Source organism: Callorhinus ursinus, unplaced genomic scaffold, assembly GCF_003265705.2.
Source record: "Callorhinus ursinus isolate GAN/ISIS: 27379988/994484 unplaced genomic scaffold, GSC_fseal_2.0 scaffold4, whole genome shotgun sequence".
In the NCBI taxonomy this organism is placed as follows: domain Eukaryota; kingdom Metazoa; phylum Chordata; class Mammalia; order Carnivora; family Otariidae; genus Callorhinus; species Callorhinus ursinus.
In genome coordinates this window covers 23,676,979-23,697,693 of record NW_027397066.1, presented here as the reverse complement: position 1 = coordinate 23,697,693, position 20,715 = coordinate 23,676,979, and the positions used below count along the sequence as shown (strand labels likewise).

Below are 20,715 nucleotides of genomic sequence, written 5' to 3'. Positions count from 1 at the left end.
ACAATGAAAATCCCCACATTTTAAAACCAATAAAATATACTTAAATGATAGCATAGACATAGCTTATTATTCTATTATTTTTTTAAAAAAGATTTATTTATTTATTTTAGAGAGAGAGAGAGAGCATGCACCAGCGGGGAGAGGGGCCAAGAGAGAAGGTCCTCAAGCAGGCTTCCTGCTGAGTGCAGAGCCCTATGCAGGACTTTATCTCACAACCCTGAGATCATAACCTGAGCCAAAATTAAGAGTCAGTCACTTAACCAGCTGAGCCACCCAGGAGCCCCCGTTTGTTATTCAATTCTGATATGATGTCTGTTATGAACTAGTGGCCATTATGTGTTTCCAAATGGGAGTTTTTATTATTCTTGCCTTATCCTTGTTTTTATATGAATATATGGACATCCTGGGCTTAGTTACATTTATCATCTCATGTTAAGTTGTCAACCCTTGGAAAGTTACAGCCAGATTTCACAAAGAGGACTGCATATCATCCAGAGATCCTGAGTATAAAATTGAATGTAATAACATAACAAATTGTGTCTTCCTTTTAGAAGTTTAGTATACATATATATATATTTTGACATAATTTTTATGAGTCAGTCATTAATGACAAGAAGGGATTTTTTTTTTAAGTGGGTGGTTAAAAAATTGGACTGATACTGATATTTATTGGCAACCTATCTCTTGTTCATGTTTTCCAGCCATGTAGCTTTGTTGAGATTAATCCTGCCCACCAAACTCAGAATTGTGATTGATTGTCATAATACAATTAAAATGCCCCATTCCATAGTTTCAAACTTAGATTTATGGAACTTTAGTTTTTCTTGTCTGCTAGATTTGAATATGGGAGCAAGTTGTCTTGGGAAGTACTAAAAAGATATTTCTCAGAAAGATGGGTGTTTTCCAAGGAAAGATCTAAAACAGAGCTATTGAGCTAGGAAATGTAGACACAACTGAGCCCTGATTACATTATTTGACATAACCAAATTATAGGTAAGTTTTCATTTGTTTTATATTTTAAGTTCCCATTATTTTTATTTTTTTTTATTTTAATTCTAAGTTCCTATTATTTTAAAGGAGATTTGAAACCAGGAGTATTCTAAATGGAACAACTGATGAGAAAAAGAAAATGATTATGGTTTAGACATAAAAAATACATATTGCTAAAATTTTACATAACCAAAAATACTTACAATTTTAATTAATATTATTGAGCATGTCAAAATTTGCCAAGAGAAAAGCATCCAAATCTAAATGTCATGCACATAATTAAGGTTTCGCCTCCTCATTCCAGACAACACAATTTTAGACAACTTTATGAATCACTCCTGTAGAAATCTGATAATCTGAATCAAAAGAAATGGCCAGGGGGGAGGTGAGAAAAGGATGGGCAAAATGGATGAGGGGGAGTGGGAGGCAGAGCCTTCCAGTTATAGAATGAATAAGTCACTGGGATGAAAGGTATGGCACAGAGAATATAGTCAATGATGTTATAAAAGCTTTGTATGGTAACAGATGTAGCTGCATTTGTGAGCACAGCATAAAGTATACAGTTGTTGACTCAGTATGTTGTGTACCTGAAATTAGTGTAATGTCAACTCTGCTTCAATTAAAAAAAAGAGAAAAAATAAAAAAATAAAAAAAGACAGAGAGAGAACTAAAGAGCCACAAGTATAGATAACTCATATGGATGACTTAACTTTAGATATATGAATAAAAACAAACAATCCAGAATGCTCTTGAGAGCATTCATGACAGAAAGTACAAGAGAGAAACTGAGATCTAATGATTGCTTTCAATTGCCATACATTGTGTTACATTATTTCTCACATTTGATTTCTGATAATCCTCATTAATCTTCAGGGCAGGTGAGGATTTTCTTTGCAGCTGGATTCAAAAAATACCTGAGCCCTGTTTGTGTCAGATAATTTTTGAGGCTATATAGCTGGATACACAATAGGTGTCTCTTCCCCTTTGCTTGCTATGGCAAACTTCCGATGGTTAGTTACCTTGCCCTAAAATGCAGCATTAATAATTAAAGAAGCTGAGATTTGAAGCTAGATCTGAATGACTCCAAAGCTAAACATCTTTTTCTTTTTCTGGAATACACCAAGAAAGCTATGAAGAATATTGAGAGGGTCGCTCCAGTGTGTATCCCCCCCACCCCAGATCACCAGAAGACTGATCTTAAATCAACAAACACTAAAGCATATGCTTTAAGTATAGACTTCAAAGACAGAGAGAGACTATGGGAATTGAATGCACACTATCCAGAAATGACTTACAATTTTGGCTTTATAACCTAATAATTGAAAAAGAGTTCAGGAACGAATACTAAATATTACCATTTGATATAGCTTCATTTTTGCAAAGTAGTTGCACATATATTTATTTGTGATAAGTATAGCTATTCTTTCTTAGGGGTAACACCAGTACTGTGCATTGTAATTAAACTTTATAAGCAGTTTTATATGATAAGTTCACTAATATCCTCAATGACAGGTGTGCTGTTATAAATATCCTATTAGAGGCATATGATTCCAATAGCTCATATGGCTGTTGAGATGTTAGAGAAAAATATAAATTTCATGAATTTTTAAATGCTTGGAGCTTCTATTTTTGTTAGATATTTGGTGAGGAAAAGAATATTATTATAGTGTATATGAATATCACTGATTCAGCAATGTCCAGACAATGAACATAAGTTTTCATATTTACATTTGCAATTCAATTATACTGTCAATCTAGAGCAAAAGCTAAAAATTATCATCTCCTTCTAGATGTTCCTTAAGAATTTGTTCTAGGGGCGCCTGGGTGGCTCAGTCATTAAGTGTCTGCCTTCAGCTCGAGTCATGGTCCCAGGGTCCTGGGATCGAGCCCCGCATTGGGCTCCCTGCTCTGCAGGAAGCCTGCTTCTCCTTCTCCCACTCCCCCTGCTTGTGTTCCCTCTCTTGCTGTGTCTCTCTCTGTCAAATAAAAAATAAAATCTTTAAAAAAAAAAGAATTTGTTCTAAAAGAACTTACCAAAAGTAGGGGCGCCTGGGTGGCTCAGTCGTTAAGCATCTGCCTTCGGCTCAGATCCTGATCCCAGGGTCCTGGGATTGAGCCCCTCGTCAGACTCCCTGCTCAGCAGGAAGTCTGCTTCTCCCTCTCCCTCCCCCCCTGCTTGTGTACCCTCTCTTGCTGTGTCTCTCTCTGTCAAATAAATAAATAAAATCTTAAAAAAAAAAAGTTACCAAAAGTAAGCAAAATCACTTGTTGTGGTCCTATAGTCTTTCAAGTATCATAGAAATAACGCAGTATTTTTATCTCAAGAATTTCTTTTACTTTTATTTTTTAAAGATTTATTTTCTTAAATTTTATGTATTTAATAGATTCCCTAGTAAAGAAGAGAATCAGTCCAAAGAAATAGAAGTTTAGAATTCAGAGAGTGTATTTACTGAACATTTTTATAAATATCAAAACACAAGAAACCTCAATATTTTATATTTACAAAATTGTAGTTTATATTAGTAATGGATATTTTACAACACACTGTGACTAAATTTAATAATTATGTAAATTGATTTCAGTATGTATAAAGCTGCTCATTGGGTCACATCTATGCTCACATAATCTGGGTTCGTAAATATTCTTGCCACTGGAACCCAGTTTGAAACAAGAATTCTCTGTGAGTTGACACTTTAATGTGGACTGGCATAGAGGGTGTTTATGAAGTGTGGAGGTGGCCCCTGAAGAAAAATGAATGTGAAAATCCTAAGTGGTACACTGAGTGGCTGCATATGTTTGGACAAACCCTTTAACTTTTCCAAGCCTTGGTCCTCTCATGTGGTAATGATAGTGACCTTAAAGAGCGGGGAGGATTAAGTAAGGAAGCACATAGTTGTCACAGTGCTTGGGACGAGGAAACACTCAATGAGTATATTTTCATATTTACTTTTGGATGAACAGATTTATATTTGTAAATAATGACATTTTACTGGACTGAAAAGAAAAAAAATAACAAACGGTGCCTTTAAACATTTGATGTTGAATTAACTCAGACAACAGAATTATTCTGTATTCTAATTCAGTGAAATAAATGATATCTTAGTTCAATAGTAAAAGAAATTCTTATTCATTTCCAGCTTGATAGCTTCACAGAAATTATCTGAAAGTGTTCTAGGGCTTGTAAATGACTATAAAATGTAAGAACTTTTCATAATTATGATAAAAAATTAAGTATATATTAACCAGAACCTGCAGCTCTTTGGCCAGAGGTCAATGAATAACAGGTTCCTTAAAACAAGAAATACATTTTGATTTTTTTTTTCTGTTCTAAAAACCATTATCCCTAGCCATTAAATGCAGAATAGAGAATAGTGGCTCCTTTTGCAGATGAGCAGGACAATTTATATATCTGAAAGGTTAATATTGCCATTCTCTCGGAATCCACCTCTTGGTAGCCCTGAGCATTCTCATCTACATGTTCCTTACTATTCTTTGATTGCTATTGTTATCTGTGTCAATGATTTGGAAATCAGAGAAGGAAGCCTCTTCTTTTTAAAACAAGAAGTCATTGCTTTCTGTTCTATTTTAGCTTTCATTAATCATGAGCATAAAGGAAAAAGGCAAAAAATTAAGGTCACTGATTTTTGCATTGAAGAACTATCAGTATCAATGATTTATATCACAGTGTTATTATTAAAAAGTTATCAAGTGATGTCTGTGAAGTGAGACAGAATGGTTTAGTCATTTTCAATTTCCTGCTGTATGAGGGTGATGTTCTTAGGTAGAATAAAGGCTAAGTAGTGTAGACCACACATGCTGATTTCCTGTTTCTGGAAAACTCTTTTTCTGACTCTCCTAAGTCATCATGACAAGAGAAAAAAATAATAATTTTCACAGGAAAGAATGGCAAAACCTTCATTAATACACTGGATGATGATTAATAACTAGTGTCGGCTGGTGCTATTTGCACTGTGTCTGAGTCACAGATTCTACGGGTTGATACTCTTTTCTACATTTATTAGCTTGAATAGTTCATATCCATTTGGCAAGTTGTGCTATGGATTGGTCTGTCATTATAATTTGGCACCTTGAATAAATGTATCTGCATTTATCCCTGATGGGACAAAATAGTCTATTGGGCATATCAGATTCCAATGAGACTATATACCATTCTGAGATAGATGTGATTTTGAACGGGCAAAACAATAAGAAATTGGCTTTGGGAATAAGTAGCTTTTATGTCAAGGTAGTCAAGCCACTCTTTTTTTTTTTTTATTTTGTCAATTCTTGGCTAGAGTTCTTCTATTTCTATAAACCAGATGGCTTTGTTTTTTGTTTTGTTTTGTTTTGTTTTGTTTAGATTTTTGTGAATACAGTAGAGAAGTATTCCCCCCTGGAATTTTTTTTTTTTGTGCTTTATCCTATGATGTATTTTATCCAAGTTTCTAAATAAGTGGGTAAATTAATATGTTCCTATAAAGAATTCTTAGTTTATTTTGCACTAAATTAAATTGTATCATCATGCTCCTTAATTAAAACATAAATTAATTTATTCAGTTCTATAGTGGTATATTTGTGGTTTCTGTTGTGCCAGTCTTTGGAAATGTAAAGATGAAATGACATAGCCCCAAGTTACAAAGTTCATGCACAAAGAACGCAGTGATTATAATACATATGATAATTCTATAGTAGCACTTTGCATTGGATTCAATACATATATGGAAGACTAAGAAAATACAGTTCGATATGGAATGGTGATGATATGTTTCATGGGAAGGAGCTTAAATTGAGATTTGAAAGGAGAAGATGTTCGACAGTCAAGACTGTGGAACGGGTCAGAAAGGAGCAAGAAAGAGTAGGAAATATATGAATAAATAAATAAATGCATAAATGAGTTAAGAAAAAAATCCTTTCCCTTTAATACTTTTAAATTATGCACATTAATAATAAAATCAGACATAATCTATTGAAGTTCCCATTTCTATAGGGAAATATGATTATCTAAGAAATGACTTCTTTAAAATTGAAACCTTGGAATTTAACAATGTTCTTTGGGTATATTTATAACTATGATTTCATTATTTGAAACTTACTACATAAATTGAAACTTAATTATTATGATTAGTAAAAATATCCATGATGATCCAAACATACTTGATCCTAAATCAGAATCTCTCCAAAATATTTTTGCATGCATATTATTCTGTGTGCATATATATTTCTCTCAAAGAACACAAAGAAAGAACAACCAAACTGTCCATGAGGTCATGAACATTTTTTAATAGGAACAGGATATCATATGACCTTTTATGAATATTACATGAATTAGGCTTGTGCTAATACTGATAGAATTAATCTGAATCTCTTGGTTCAGGCTGTGTTTGATTTAGCTGTTCTAGTGTTCAAATCCAATTCCATAATCCTAAGCTTATGTGAGATATATTACATATACTTTAATAGCTTAGAAGAAAAAAGTGCTCATGTTATCCAAATATCAGATATCTTATTCATTACAGCTTAGGGGTCATTTTCTAACAACTTTTCCTGTATTCCCTATAAAGAAATGTAAGAGAAAGCAATAAAAAACTAGGAAAAGTATAGATTACTGAAATTAGAAATTAGACCAGTAAATAAAACAGTGGAAGATTTAAAACAAAAAACAAAAAAACAGTGGAAGATAATGGCCAAATCTCCAGAAAGTTAGAAATGAAATTTGCTTGTGAGATTAAAATCAAAACATCTTCGGTAATCTTATCATTTTAAGGGCAGTCATTTCTTTTTTTTTTTGCATTTTTTTATTGTGTTACACGTTAATCACCATACATTACATCATTAGATCTTGACGTACTGTTCCATGATTCATTGTTTGCGTATAACACCCAGTGCTCCATGCAATATGTGTCTTCTTTAATACCCATCACCAGGCTAACATATCCCCCCACCCCCCTCCCCTCTAGAACCCTCAGTTTGTTTCTCAGAGTCCATAGTCTCTCATGGTTCGTCTCCCCCTCATATTCCCCCCCTTCATTCTTCCCTTCCTGCTATCTTCTTCTTTTTTTTTTTAACATATAATGTATGATTTGTTTCAGAGGTACAGGTCTGTGATTCAACGGTCTTACACAATTCACAGCACTCACCATAGCACATACTCTCCTCAATGTCTATGGGTAGTCATTTCAATGTTGGTTATTGACTATAGCTAATTATGATAAAATGTTGGTTTTATACCAGACAAAAAATAAAAATAAATAAATAAAGATAATAAGGTCAAGATATTTAGTAAAACAATATCCTGTGTTTGGATTTCACTTCCTTCTTATTAATTTGGTGTTAAAATGTGGATGCTCGGTGGCAATTATTTGCTGCCTTACATTCCTGCTCATTATAGTACCATGTTTTATCCCACATTTTAGAAAAAAAATTCTTTGTGCAAAAAATTTCAAGCATAGAGAAATCACTATCATGAGACAGAACAACAAAACATGAAATAAGCTATTTTAGAAGTCTAATCAAAGTGAGCCAGTTTTAGTGTAAGGAATCTATAACTTTGTTTAAAAATATAGAGCACAAAAAAATAAAAGTATAGTAGAGCACAGTTTCCCATTGTGGCTCAAAAGCCTTCTTCATCATAATTGTCTGAGGTTCCTGCTGAGAAAGATTCCTGAGAACTCCCTCAGAATTACAAAATCAGTATCTCGGTGTGTGTGCTCTATTACTTTAAAGCCTTGCTGTATGATTCATATCACACTATAGTATGAGTGCTAGTGATGTAGGAAAATAATTTTAAATTAACACATATATGAAGAGGACATGATAACAAAGACATCAATGTGAGGCCCAAATAACATGATTTGTCATTATTTTCTAGCACTGCTAGAAGACAAGAGTAGAAATAGCTTATATGCATATTTATATTCCACCTTATTTTGAGACAATAATAAGTCATCGAGCTTTTCCAAATATATAATATATATTCCTCAAACTCTCTAATGCTCATCTTGCTAAAAGCAACTAAGTATTAATTTATTTCCTGTTTGATAAATAAAAGTAGATATCCTATAGATTGAACTTTAGAAGTATGTTACTATTCTAGACTAGGGGTTGGCAAGCTTTTTCTGTAAAGGGCCAGTTAATAAATACTTTAGGAATTGTGGATCATAAGGGCTCTGTCACAATTACTGAATTCCATTCAAGGAACATGAAAGTAGTCATATACATTATGATGATTAAGTTGTAAGACTATATGTCAACACCATTGTATTTATAAAATGAAATGTGAATTTCATAAAATTGGCATGAATTTGTACTCTTCTTTTGATTTTTCAAATAATTTCAAAGTGTAGAAACAGTTTTTATTTTTTTGAGACATACAAAAACATTCAGTGGAGCAGGATTGGATCATGGGTAGAAGTTCTCCATTCCATGTTCTAGATTAACAAATCAGCATAAGTTTTTAATATGGTTTCTTAAGGTTGAATTTAAAAGAGTCTGTTTTGAAGTGATCAAGTTTTCCTGATAATTAACTAAGTTTCTTGACTTAGCAACTTTGAGATAAAAAATGTGAACCATCACATTAAACGAGAGCCTACCTGCTTCTGGGCATGGGAGAGAAGTTTGTGTTTGCAAGACATTTCCTCCCTCACTTCCTCTTGAATTCAAATAAGAATTAAATATTTCTGAAAAGGCTTTACAGCTATACATTCATTTTATGCTGAATGATTAATATGTTACAAAGACTTTACTCAAATTAACATTGAAAGCCCCTGGGACATTTTAGATATCATTAAGGTCTAAAGAGAGAGGATTCTCTTAAGGCATTTGACTCAAGATCTCACTAGTTGTATGATGTTAACCAAGTAAAAATAAACTCTCTAAACCTTAATTTTATCATTAGAAAATACTGCTATTTTTCATAAACAGGAATAATATACCCATAACTGATGTTATCATAAAACCCAACTCAATTACTTACGTGAAAATATTTGTAAATACTTCTTTGACCCCTGTATCACATACTTTAGTTCATGGTCTCATTTTCCTTCCATTCACAGACTTCAGACACCTGTGGATAGTTCTAGATCCCCCCCACCTTTACTCCTCTATCACATGCAATCAATTATCAAGTTCTACTAAGTTTACTTCCAGCATATCTCTCAATTATACACTAAATCAACTAATTTATCAAAGTCATGACTCCAAGGGTATTGCAGTAATATAGAGAAGGCAATCAAGTAACCAGGTAATTACATTGCAGTGTATGAATGCTTAAATAGTGGCTTATATCAGATTACATGGGAATATGCAGGTGGAACACTTGACCATTTTGGTCTAGAGAAAACAGGACCAAACTGAAACTACTACAGTCTCGCAAATTTAAGGTAATCAATAGCTACATGCTTTATAGGAAAGAAAAAAATCATTAGTTTTCCTACTCTTATCAGAGTAAATGAAGAGTCCCTGGTTACACACAGGAAACAATACAAAAAGAACACCTGTTTTTACACGATTTTGAAGATGAAAATGAAATAAAAATGAGTGTCAAGGTGATCATAAGTGGAAAATATAATACATGGGACAAAGCAGACTATTAGGTAGAAAAATTAAAGTTTACAGTTGAATTGGTGTTTGAAGTGTCTATGGAAAATATGCATACTTATTTTGGTCATTAAGAAAGAGAGTTACAGGATGAGACAAACGTGGAAGAAATATGCCTCAGAAAGACTACTGGACAACTCCATAGTTTGAGACTGGAAGAGGGAATGGGCCTCAAGACAGCTGAGAAGCTCTCAAAAACACATTTCTGATTAAGTAATTATATGTTTTTATGATAGAAAAAGATAAGTCACCTTAAAGCAGTATATGAGAGGCTGGGGAGCTCTCCAATAAGTACAACTTCAGAAAAATTAAGTGAAATGTATAAAGAATAGAAATAAGAACATAACCAAAGACAAATATAAATGAGAAGCACATGTCTCAAAACAACTAAGGGTTACAGAAGTTTAAGAACAACAAAGAAAAAGTTACTTTAATCTCTATTCAGACAATATGGTGGGGGAAGAAAGTAATAAACCTGCTTCTCAGAACAAAGTTGCACAGTTAATGGATGACAAAGAATTTGTAGAACAACTAACTAATGACACCATATCCATCTGTTGTTACCGGACTAGAGAAAATGGACTATTAACAAAAGAAGTCTCAGAGGTGAAAATCACTGCTAACAGAACACCAGTATGTCCTAGAGCCTTGAACCAAATTTCTTAACTCTAGTCCAAAACCTACCTATGTTCAGCATCTAGTCACATAAAGGCAACAAAAGTGATATTTTCTTATAACAATTAAGAAATTTTGGCCTAGTACAAAGGCAATGATACTTTTTCAATTATGTGTGAGCAATTTGAGTACATGTGAACCAGTTTCATAATTTGTTAGGATGGAGAGAAAGTTTTGAAATAGCTCGATTACCTGGAGTCATAGCGTTTTCACTTCCATTTCCATAAAAGAACCCCAGATGGGTGCTACAAGAGTTTTGTTGTTGCTGTCATTTTGTGGTTAGTAGAACTACATATTGAGTATATAAATGAACTTAGCTATTATATAAAAATACTTTGTAATGTTTATTTTAACATAAGAAAGCATCTCATCTAAATAATATTCAATTTTTTGTTCACTGATATTAAGCTATTTTTTCTTACAGTACTGAAACAATTATTTTAGCTGTTCACATGAGGATTTCTGCAATAAAATTTTCCATCATCAGCCAAAATAGCATAATTTAAGACCATAAGATATAGCAATAATACCAATCTAAGTCTAAGACTTGAAGTAAATATAAGAGAAGAGGTTAGGAATTATCAGATAATCTCCCAGTGCTAATGATTTGGTAGTATTTTTAGAGTATTGGTTTTTTAGAGCATTTAATAAAGTGGTTTCTAGATCAGCGTCTTACTTTTCATTTAATTAAAAGATAGTGAGTAATAAAAATATTATAAGAAAATGTTACAGTCTGGAGCACTTGGGTGGCTCAGTCGGTTTAGAGTCTGCCTTTGGCTTAGGTCATGATCTCAGGGTCCTGCCCCTATCCCTGTTCATGCTCTCTCTCCTCTCGTGCACTCTCTCTCTCATTCTCTCTCAAATAAAAAAAAAAAATCTTTAAAGAAAATGTTACACTCTTCTTGGTAGTGTTTTCTATTAAATAAAAACTACTGAGTAGTGATCAATATTAGATTATTTTCTTCTAATAACCTGTTTCTTATAAAAGATTTTGTAGAGGAAAAAAATTTAACTGGAATCACTTTCAGAAGTAAGCTGCCAAAGAAGTTTGAATGAATGTTCAACCAGAAAAAAGCCTATGATTTTTATTTTTAGTTTACTGGAGTTAACTTTTCAAATTTCTGAAACCATCTCAAGAGCATATAGCAAAAAAAGAACAATAACAGCTAAAATCTCTGACTTACACATGAGTGTTCATCATTTATCCTTTCCAAAAACCCACTGAAAGGGTACTTAGAAATGAAAAAGGTGTTAAGCATCAAAGGAAATAATCACATTGGACAAAAATATTTCTCTATTTTTTGGATTAAGTAATTCAGGTAGAAGAGTGATAACTGACTTCAGAATGTGAAGAAAGGCACAATTTGATTGGCTGTGTAGGCAGAAACAGTGTGAACTAAGTCCCTTTGTTCCACAAATCCTCTTTAGAAACTCAGCTTTTACACACACTGGCCCCACAGAGGGCAGAGACAGGGCAGGGGTTTGAAAGTAGCAAGACTAGTTGACGCTTTTCTTCCAGAACAGTGGGAAAGTAAGTGGGCTGTGGGAAACTGGTCTGCTGCTCCTGTACCAGAAGCATCCGGGCAACTATCCTCACCTCTCCCACCTACTGAACTCACTTCCAAATAACTCCCCACCTAAAAGACCAGAGGCAAATTCTCTGGAGAAAGCAAACCAGAGAGGCACAGCACACCTGCTTCAGCAGAGGTTAGGGAGAGGCATGGGACTGCAAAATAAGGATTCAGACAGGATGTATGTCACACACACACACAGACACACACACACACACACGACTCAAATTAGGGGATGGAACTCTTCTTTGAAGAAACTGAAAGGTTCCATCATTGTCAGCATTCACCTAATTGCCAACTCTATTGCTCTCTTTTCTGCTCCCCTGGTACAACACAAGCTGTAGGAATATTGTTCTCAAAATAATAATAATTATTATTATTATACTATATATTATATATTATTATAGTATATGTTATATATTATAAATAATATATTGTATATATAGTATATATAATATATTGTATATATAGTATATATAATATGTAATTGTACATTACATATTATACATTATAATTATATTATATATTACATTATATATTATATCATACAATAATATAGTTATAATTATAATATTGAATAATATTATATATAATTTTATTATTATTATTATTTCAGACAGGCAGAGAGGAAGTGGGGTATCAATTTTCTCTATTTTTGGGTGGTGTCCCTTCACCTTTATCAACCCCACATATTTGCTCTAAACTACATTTATCATGTGTGCCTCATGCATGGCTTCATGTTGCTTCCCAATACCTCAATTCCCTTTTTTGAAAATGCTGTCTACTTTGTCATGGAAAAATAACCTCATCTTATTCTTTGCCTATCCATGAAAATCATTTCTAGCTGGGTGCCACATTTTGTACTGAGTCTGAGCATGTGACGTCCCTTTGGTGGATTCTGCGTGGGAGTAAGTGTCTTCAACATAACTTCCATATCTTGTAGGGTCATCATTTACACCACATTGAGTGGGTGGTTTCAATGTTATCCTCTAACATTTGTTTCGGAACTCAGAAAAAGAAAATATGTTAGCACCATTTCCATAAAAACCATTACCAAGGAGTAGAGGGAAAAAATTGCTTTGGCGTGGAACGTATGGTATTTCATGAAAATTAGAATATAGGCATACCTCGGAGATATTGCAAGTTCAGTTGCAGACCACTGAAATAAAGCAAATATCACAATTGAGTGAGTCAAATGAATTTTTTGGTTTCCCAGTGCATATAAAAGTCGTATTTACACTATAATATAGTCTACTAAGTGTGCAGTAGCATTATGTCTTAAAAAAGTCTACATATCTTAATTTAAAAAATACTTTATTGATAAAAAATGCTGATCATCCTTGAGCTATCAGTGAGTCATAGTCACTGTGACAAATCTAGTAATAAGGAAAAGTTTGAAATATTGTGAGAATTACCAAAATGTGACACCCAAAGTGAGCAAATGCTTTTGGAAATGGTGCTGATAGACTTCCTTAATGCACAGTGGCCATAAGACTTCAATTTGTAAAAAAACACAGTATATGAAAAATGTTATAAATTGAAGTAAAACTAAGTATGCCTGTACATTAGACTGCAAGGGGAATGGATCCTGTGCAGGAAAAGTAATCACATATTTGTAGTTAATTGTCTTGCTTCTTAAACCATATGCTATTTCTTTTCCACCTTTCAAAACATTGCCCATTCTCAGAGATACTCGGAAAAAGAGTCTTGAATGATCCCCATGGTGTCTGTTTTCCTAACATGCCCCCCAGTAAACTGTCATAACTAGAATTTACCCCAATGTTTGGTTCCCTTCTGGAGTGATTTGTTGGATGACCCAGTGACTTGATTTAACCAATTAGAGGTAGTGATGGACACGGTCAATTTAATTTCTAAACTTAAAGAAGACTTGGCAGCTTTCATTTTTGGGCTATTGAAATCTTTTTGTTCCCATGTAAATAGTTTAGCTATAATAGAGAGGTGACATGGAGAGGCCAGGATACTACATAGAAAGGGTGAGAAAACCAGCTGCCCAATGTCCAAGTGTCCCACTGGAGCATTTAGGTGACTAGTTGTCAGCTGCCATCCGAATGACAGACTCAAGAAATGCCTTCTGGAGTGCAGTCAACCAGTAAATTTTAAGGCAGTTAATTATGTAGTAGTAGGTAACTGACATAAGTCCACAAATCATAATTGCCTTCTTAGCATCTGATAGATTGCCAACTACTCTATAATAAATATAACCCTACCATTTAAACTTAATATTGTTTTCAGAATTCTATTAGACAAATTACAAATATATCTGCATTAATGCAATAATGCTACATTAGACAATGCATAAGAGGGAAACTTAACTATCTGCTTAGGTTCCTTAACTCTGTATTTGTGTTCAGCGTAACAGTGTTTCTGATATAAACACCAAGTATGTCTAATTTAGACACTCTCTGGATTGAAAGGTAGAGGGAGAGTAGAAGGCATACCTTTGAGATTTTGATATGCCTATCTTTACTTTTCCTCCCTCTCCCTGCCCCAACCATACACAGACAAAATCACTGTTAAGTTTATGTCCCAAGATAAGGCCAGATGAAACCAGATTCCACAGTTCTGACTTGGACACAATCATCCACTGAGAACAAAACTCCTGGGGTAATATTTTCTAGTCACAGTAAGTATTCATGCTCAAGTTCCATCCAATTTAACAAATATTTACTGAGAATTTATATATGTTGGTGCTGGATCTACATTCAAAATAAAATTCAAAAGTGAATATGGCACCATATATACCTTCAAAAAATTTCAAAATGATAACCTAGAAGTCCCTAAACCAGTAAACCATCATCATGTGACTTTTTCATAGATCCTCAGCATTTCAAATTGACCGAGTGTCCTAACCTTGAGAGTTGGAAAATATACTTGATGACATTTTTACATATCCTAATAATCACTTTCGCACATAAAGCTACATTTTGCTAAGTACTACCATAACAGAAAATACAAAAGAAGCACACTTAGTGATGTTAATTAATACTGAAAGTGAAGGGAATGGATAAAGATTCTACTAAGGTTCCCTCTCTTTTACACAAAACCTCTTTAAATATTCATATGGGGGTTCAAAACAAGATGGGTAAGAAATATGGGTGGGCAGCATTAGAAACTTTAAAGCTGTTCAGACATGAAGATGAAAAATTAGATATAATTATTATTAAATAACTCTAACTTACATATACAGTACAGATGCTTTCTTGGCAATCAGCCTGGGGATGGACAGTCAATGTGATATGAGTCATCCCAAAATGATGCATTGTTTGGCCAAACACATAGGAGAATAATTACTGAAAACTGAACTACTCTGAGTTCCATTTTTTTCCCCACCAGAATCCTGGCTGACTCTCCAGTTTTTTTCTGCAGCAATTAGCATAGTGAATGACTGAACTCACCATCTGAGTCACCTTAATTCTATAACACCACTGCTCCGCATGCCCCCATTTTCTCTCTTGAGTCTTCACTGAAATTTTTGGGCACTGCTGTGCCATCTTGGCATGCATTTACTTGGTGCAGTTTCTCTGCCCTGTGCTGGGGAAGAGTCTCTTTGTTTTCCCCTACTCCCCATCACAGAAGCAGAAGAATGCACTAATTCTCCCCTTTCCTTGTGGAGTGGAAAATGACTGAGAAGGTCTCTTTTTGCCTGGGGAAAAATAGTTACTTGTTGCTTCTTTTCTCCTTTCAAGTTTAAAAGGACAAAAGTATTTCCCTTTGGAATGGTGGAACCAGAGCATTTCTCTCTCTTTTCCTCTCTGTCTCTCATTTCTATATCTATCTATCTCTGTCTCTCTGTATCTCTTCAGCTCTACCAGGAACTTCTCCATCCTGGACCATTCTATTTTCTTCTTGCTCTGTCTCCCCTATCTGCTCCACATATATATACACATGAAAATGTATTTTGTTCTCATGCACCTTTGTGGTAAACATCAGGCAAGGTACATTTGCAAATATTAGCGTTAATTAATCTACACAACGACTTTGGTGGAATGTGAGTAGGCCTATACTGCAGAGAATCTTTCATATCAGAAATAATGCATTTGAACATTTTATGGTATGGAGCCTGATTCATGCTAGAGAGTATGTAATCTCATAAGGAAGAAAAATGCATAGTTTGTTTAAAATTTTAAAGATATGAATGGTTCAAACCAATGTCCTTTGATAGTTCAGACAAAGAGGAGTCAGTCTGGGCTGAGCTGCACTGCAGCGATCAATATAGCTTGAGTTCAAACTTGAAGAACTAGTAAGATCTGAAAGAAGAGAGCATTGAGATGAAGTGAGATGTGTCATGAATTGGGTTGGGAATAAAGCCCCAGAAACAGTAAGGGAAGTATAATGGAGTGTGGATAGGCTTCAACCTTAATGAAACACAGAGGAGAGATTAAATGCTGATTCTGTAGTTATCAGAGGAAAGACTTCAATAACTTATTTATCAATCAGACCCTTCCCCACCTTAAATCTCAAGTGAAGACAGCTTTATAAATATTGATTCTCTAACATCTCTTGGACAGCCTTATTATCACAGGCTCTACTAATTATTTTAGAATATTGGAAAACATTCTTTATTAAATATGTATATTTTTTGGTTTTGTTCTGTGTTCTGCATAATCAGATGAGAACGGAGATTGGCTAGACTGTTCCACACATTGTGCGAAGTACTTGTCATAAGGAGACAGTTTGGAATCACTGTACCCACTTGCTCCCACACAAACTCAAAATATTTGACTGCCCTCACTTCACATGCAGCTTCTGTTGGTCCAGATAATAGATGGATGGATCAATCCATTCTCATGTTGACCAGGGGCAGGTTTCCAGAAAAAAGAAACCAGAAAGTAGAACTTGATTTCTGATAATCCAAATTGTTATTATTTACTTTTTAGTTTGCCTACCCCCTCATATACATCACACTATAGCCAAAGGATATTGTGCTTTTCTCAATATAAAATATAAACTTAATAATGGGAATTGGACAATAAAGTGCAAAATGCCAAATAGAGAAAATGCTGAGAAACCAATATTGCCTGTTTAAAATTGTCTAACTCTAACATAAAATTAAGGGAACAATTAGTCTTTCCTCCTCCTGTTACTCCTTATCTTTAAATATTGAAAAGATAAACTTGGTTATGATGACAAAGAATCTTATCTGAGGCTGGATTAAGTTGGCAATTATTTTTTAGTCTCTACTAAATCTTGCCTTTTTGACTGCTTTTGGCCAGTTAGTATAACACAAGTTAGCAATATTTGAGAAAAAGTTGAGACCAGATACTTATCAGTTTTTTTTCATAATAAATATTTAGTATTGAATTGAAATCTCTGTGATGCAGTCCCACTGTGGTAACATTTAGTATCTTAGCGTATTAAATAGTGACTGGGGCAATTGCATAAAGGAGATCATTTCAAAGTCCTTTTGAAATAAGTACATTTCTTGAAGTAGAATTTATTAACTAAAACATAAATTTCTATGTCTAGACTGATCTCAAAACTTTCAGTGCAGATGAGGGAGCATGATAATTCTAGATAGGGATTTATCAACCACACTAATACTAGCACTTGGGTTTGATAATATTTTATGTTGGGATACTATATTGTGCATTGTAGGCTGTTTAACAGTATCCCTGATCTTTACCCACTAAATGCTACTAGCATCCCCTTTGTAGTGAAAATCTAGTGTCTCCAGACACTCAAATATTCCTTGGAGGGCAAAACTGCCCCATTTTAAATAACCACTTACTTAGATAAGAATATAACTATAAGATACTAAGTCTCAAAATTATCCTATGGGTTAACAATCATTTATTAAGCATCAACAGTAGACCATCCCCTATGCTAGGCATTTTATGTATAATAATTGTCATGTGGAAAACAACTTGGACACAATGGTGGCTCACACATAAGATATACCATAGGAACAGACCAGATTCATGGACAAAATTAAAATGCTCAAGTTATATGGTTAATTAATTCAATGTAAAACAGCTAGTGAAGAAACAGTAAAATAAATGAGATATGTTAACAGATTTCATATAGACCAAGTGGGCAGATCTGAAGGTAAGGTCATGCAAAGTTCTTATGTACTGTCTTTTTCTCTGCATATTTCACACTGACCAGCTGATGATGTGCAACTTAATAGGATTATAGTTGAAGTCTGAGCCAAAGGCTCACAGAAAGTATTGTGTGGGAAAGACACATGACCACGGATGCAAATCATCAGTTAGCTGCTATGGATAGAGTTATGGGATATTCCTGCATTTTCTGAGTAGCGTACATATAGATGCACAATGGCACTATACTGGATGTCATCAATAGGTGACCAATTTAAGAACCTAGCTAGCATCTCAAATTTGATATGATAGAATCTTACTCATTCCATCACTTTCCATCTAAAAGTTATGCATATTTTCATTGCATCAGAACTTTATTCTATCTTTAGTATGTCTTACCAATTATTAACTTATTATTTATACTTCTCAGAAGTTACTTGATTCTTTATTATCTTTACTTTTTAACACATCTTATGAGTTAGGCTTATGATAAGCTACAAGCTTTACTGACTATCTATGCTTAACATTTCTTATAAATTCATCTACACCATTAATTTTCTTTCCTTTAAACAAAATTCTAGAAACAAACAAACAAAACCTTGCATTGTACTAACTACAATAATAAAAACAGATTTTAGTGAAAAATTAACTCATCTTGCTTAATGTTACACAAATAGAACATTTTGTGGAGAGGATTCAGGTCCATCTGTACCCAAACTCATTTTTGTTTGTTTGTTTTGCTTCTGTTATTTCAACATGTCATCTTTTTGAACAAGATTCCTGAAATAAATCCTAGTAGTGTTTCTCTGGGTTTTCCCATCACACACTTTTTTGTTGTTGTTGTTCTATATGCAATAATTCAGAAAGATCCTGAAAGCAAGAAAATCCACAATACAAATAGAACATGTGCATACAATTGAATCTTACAACTAATCCTGCCATGCTTTATGAATATATATACCAAGATAGCCCTGCCCTTAAAGTTTTCTTCAGCTCTCCCAAGCTTTACTTAAAAAAAAAAAAGAAGATTTTATTTATTTATTTTTCAGAGAGAGAGAGAGAGACAGTGTACAAGAAGGGAGAGTGGCAGGAAGAGAGAGAAGCAGGCTCCTTGGGATCCCAGGCCCCTAGGATCAAGACCTGAGCTGAAGACAAACGTTTAACTGACTGAGCCACCCAGGTGTCCCTTCAGCTTTCCCAAACTTTAGACCAACCTTTCTGGCTCTTGGCCCTGACCTGCCTTTTCTTAGAGCATTTACTTTACAATATTTATAACTGTAAGTTATTTCTTTTCCCCCTTAAGATGTAAATATTTTTAAAAGATTCTTGCCACTTTTACCTGCCAGGGATGTCTTTGTTAAGGACTTGGGAGCCAACCATTTGAAATGTAATCATTCAGGTGGATAGAGACCCTATTTCTAAGTTTCTGTGGAAAGGTAGGAGTCTAACTTGGTGGGCACTGTACTCCATGCTGTAAAACTACCTCCTGTCATGAAGATAAGAGAAAGTTTGCTTTTCCTTCGGGGAAGGTACATTAGCAAACACAAATAAATGGTCTAAGATTTCCCCACCCCACCCCATCCCAGCTTTTCAAAATTCTTGCCATTGTTTCAGCAGAGTTAAACTCAGACTGAATTCTGATCTCTTTCGCCTACTGCAGTAGGCTTGAAGAAAGTTTTCCTTGCCTTATTAGATAGATGACAGATAGATGATAGATAGATAGATAGATAGATAGATAGATAGATAGATAGATAGTGATAGATAATAGAATACAACAAGAATGATGTGCCAGAAGCACAAAATCCCCAAGTTCAGGAATATCAGGAGATTAGATTAACAGTAATCATTATCTCCAGCTGCTATTGGACCAGGAGGTTGGAGGAGTGACCCCAAACTCAAGGCTTTGCCTCTCCTTCAACAGCTGCATGTCTTCAGCCAAAATCTGGTGAATGGCTCACAAAGCATCTCAAAAACCAGCAGACTTAATAGCACCTACAGTCCACACAGAGGTGGAGTTGCACAAGCCATGCACCAGAGAGACTCTCATCACTGCCTAGGTGCTGCTGGCCTGTGTTTTCAGACTGATGTTACCCAGGAAGGAAGCAGCTTTGAGTGATGAGGCTCTCAGCCCAGCATTCTGGAGTTCCCTGGGTCCAACCCAGCACAGCCAGCCATGCTAAGATGCACCCTGAAAAGTATGTACCAGGTCTTTCTCCAGCAGATTCTAGCCAATGAGGTTCAGAAACAGTTGATACAGATGAATGGTCACCTAGAGCAGAAGCAGTGGTTATAGCTGCTCGAGTATCTGCTGGAGCTGGACCACTGCCATGTAATGCTTTCCTCTCAGAGCAGAAGCCAGCACACATTGTGAGCAGCTATTGCACCTCGTGAGTACTACAAAGGTGGAGAATCACATGCAGCTTAGCTCTGAATCGTTCCCAGATTGCCTCAGCCTCTATCACATCTTTCCCTACATCTATACCAAGGTGGAAAAGTCTCCCAGCCTCATGGGCATCACCATGCTGCTAGGCTGTTTTGTCCATCCTTGGCTGCCACATGAGCAAACATCTGAACTGGATGCTTGCCAGCCTAGGTCCAATTCCATGCCTGTGTTTTAATCCCCTTTATCAATGTGATGCACTTTGCTCTTCCTTTCTTCAGAGTCCCCATGAGGGTAAAAGGTTGGATGTGGGCTCCTGGTTGCAGGTCCCAGAGGGTCTTCCTCCGGTCATGGTGAAAGGTATGCTCCATGGGGTTCATGTACAGATGTTGACATTAAACTGGTTCCTGTTAGTGTTTAATATCATGAAAGATGGAAGGGTAAA

At 34.8% G+C, this 20,715-nt stretch overlaps 1 pseudogene; it reads right to left on the bottom strand.

The window, feature by feature from the left end:
• The window catches only part of LOC112835459 (signal recognition particle receptor subunit alpha pseudogene), a 96,673-nt pseudogene extending 76,417 nt beyond the window's left edge, over positions 1-20,256 (bottom strand).
• Positions 20,257-20,715: the final 459 nt, after the last annotated feature.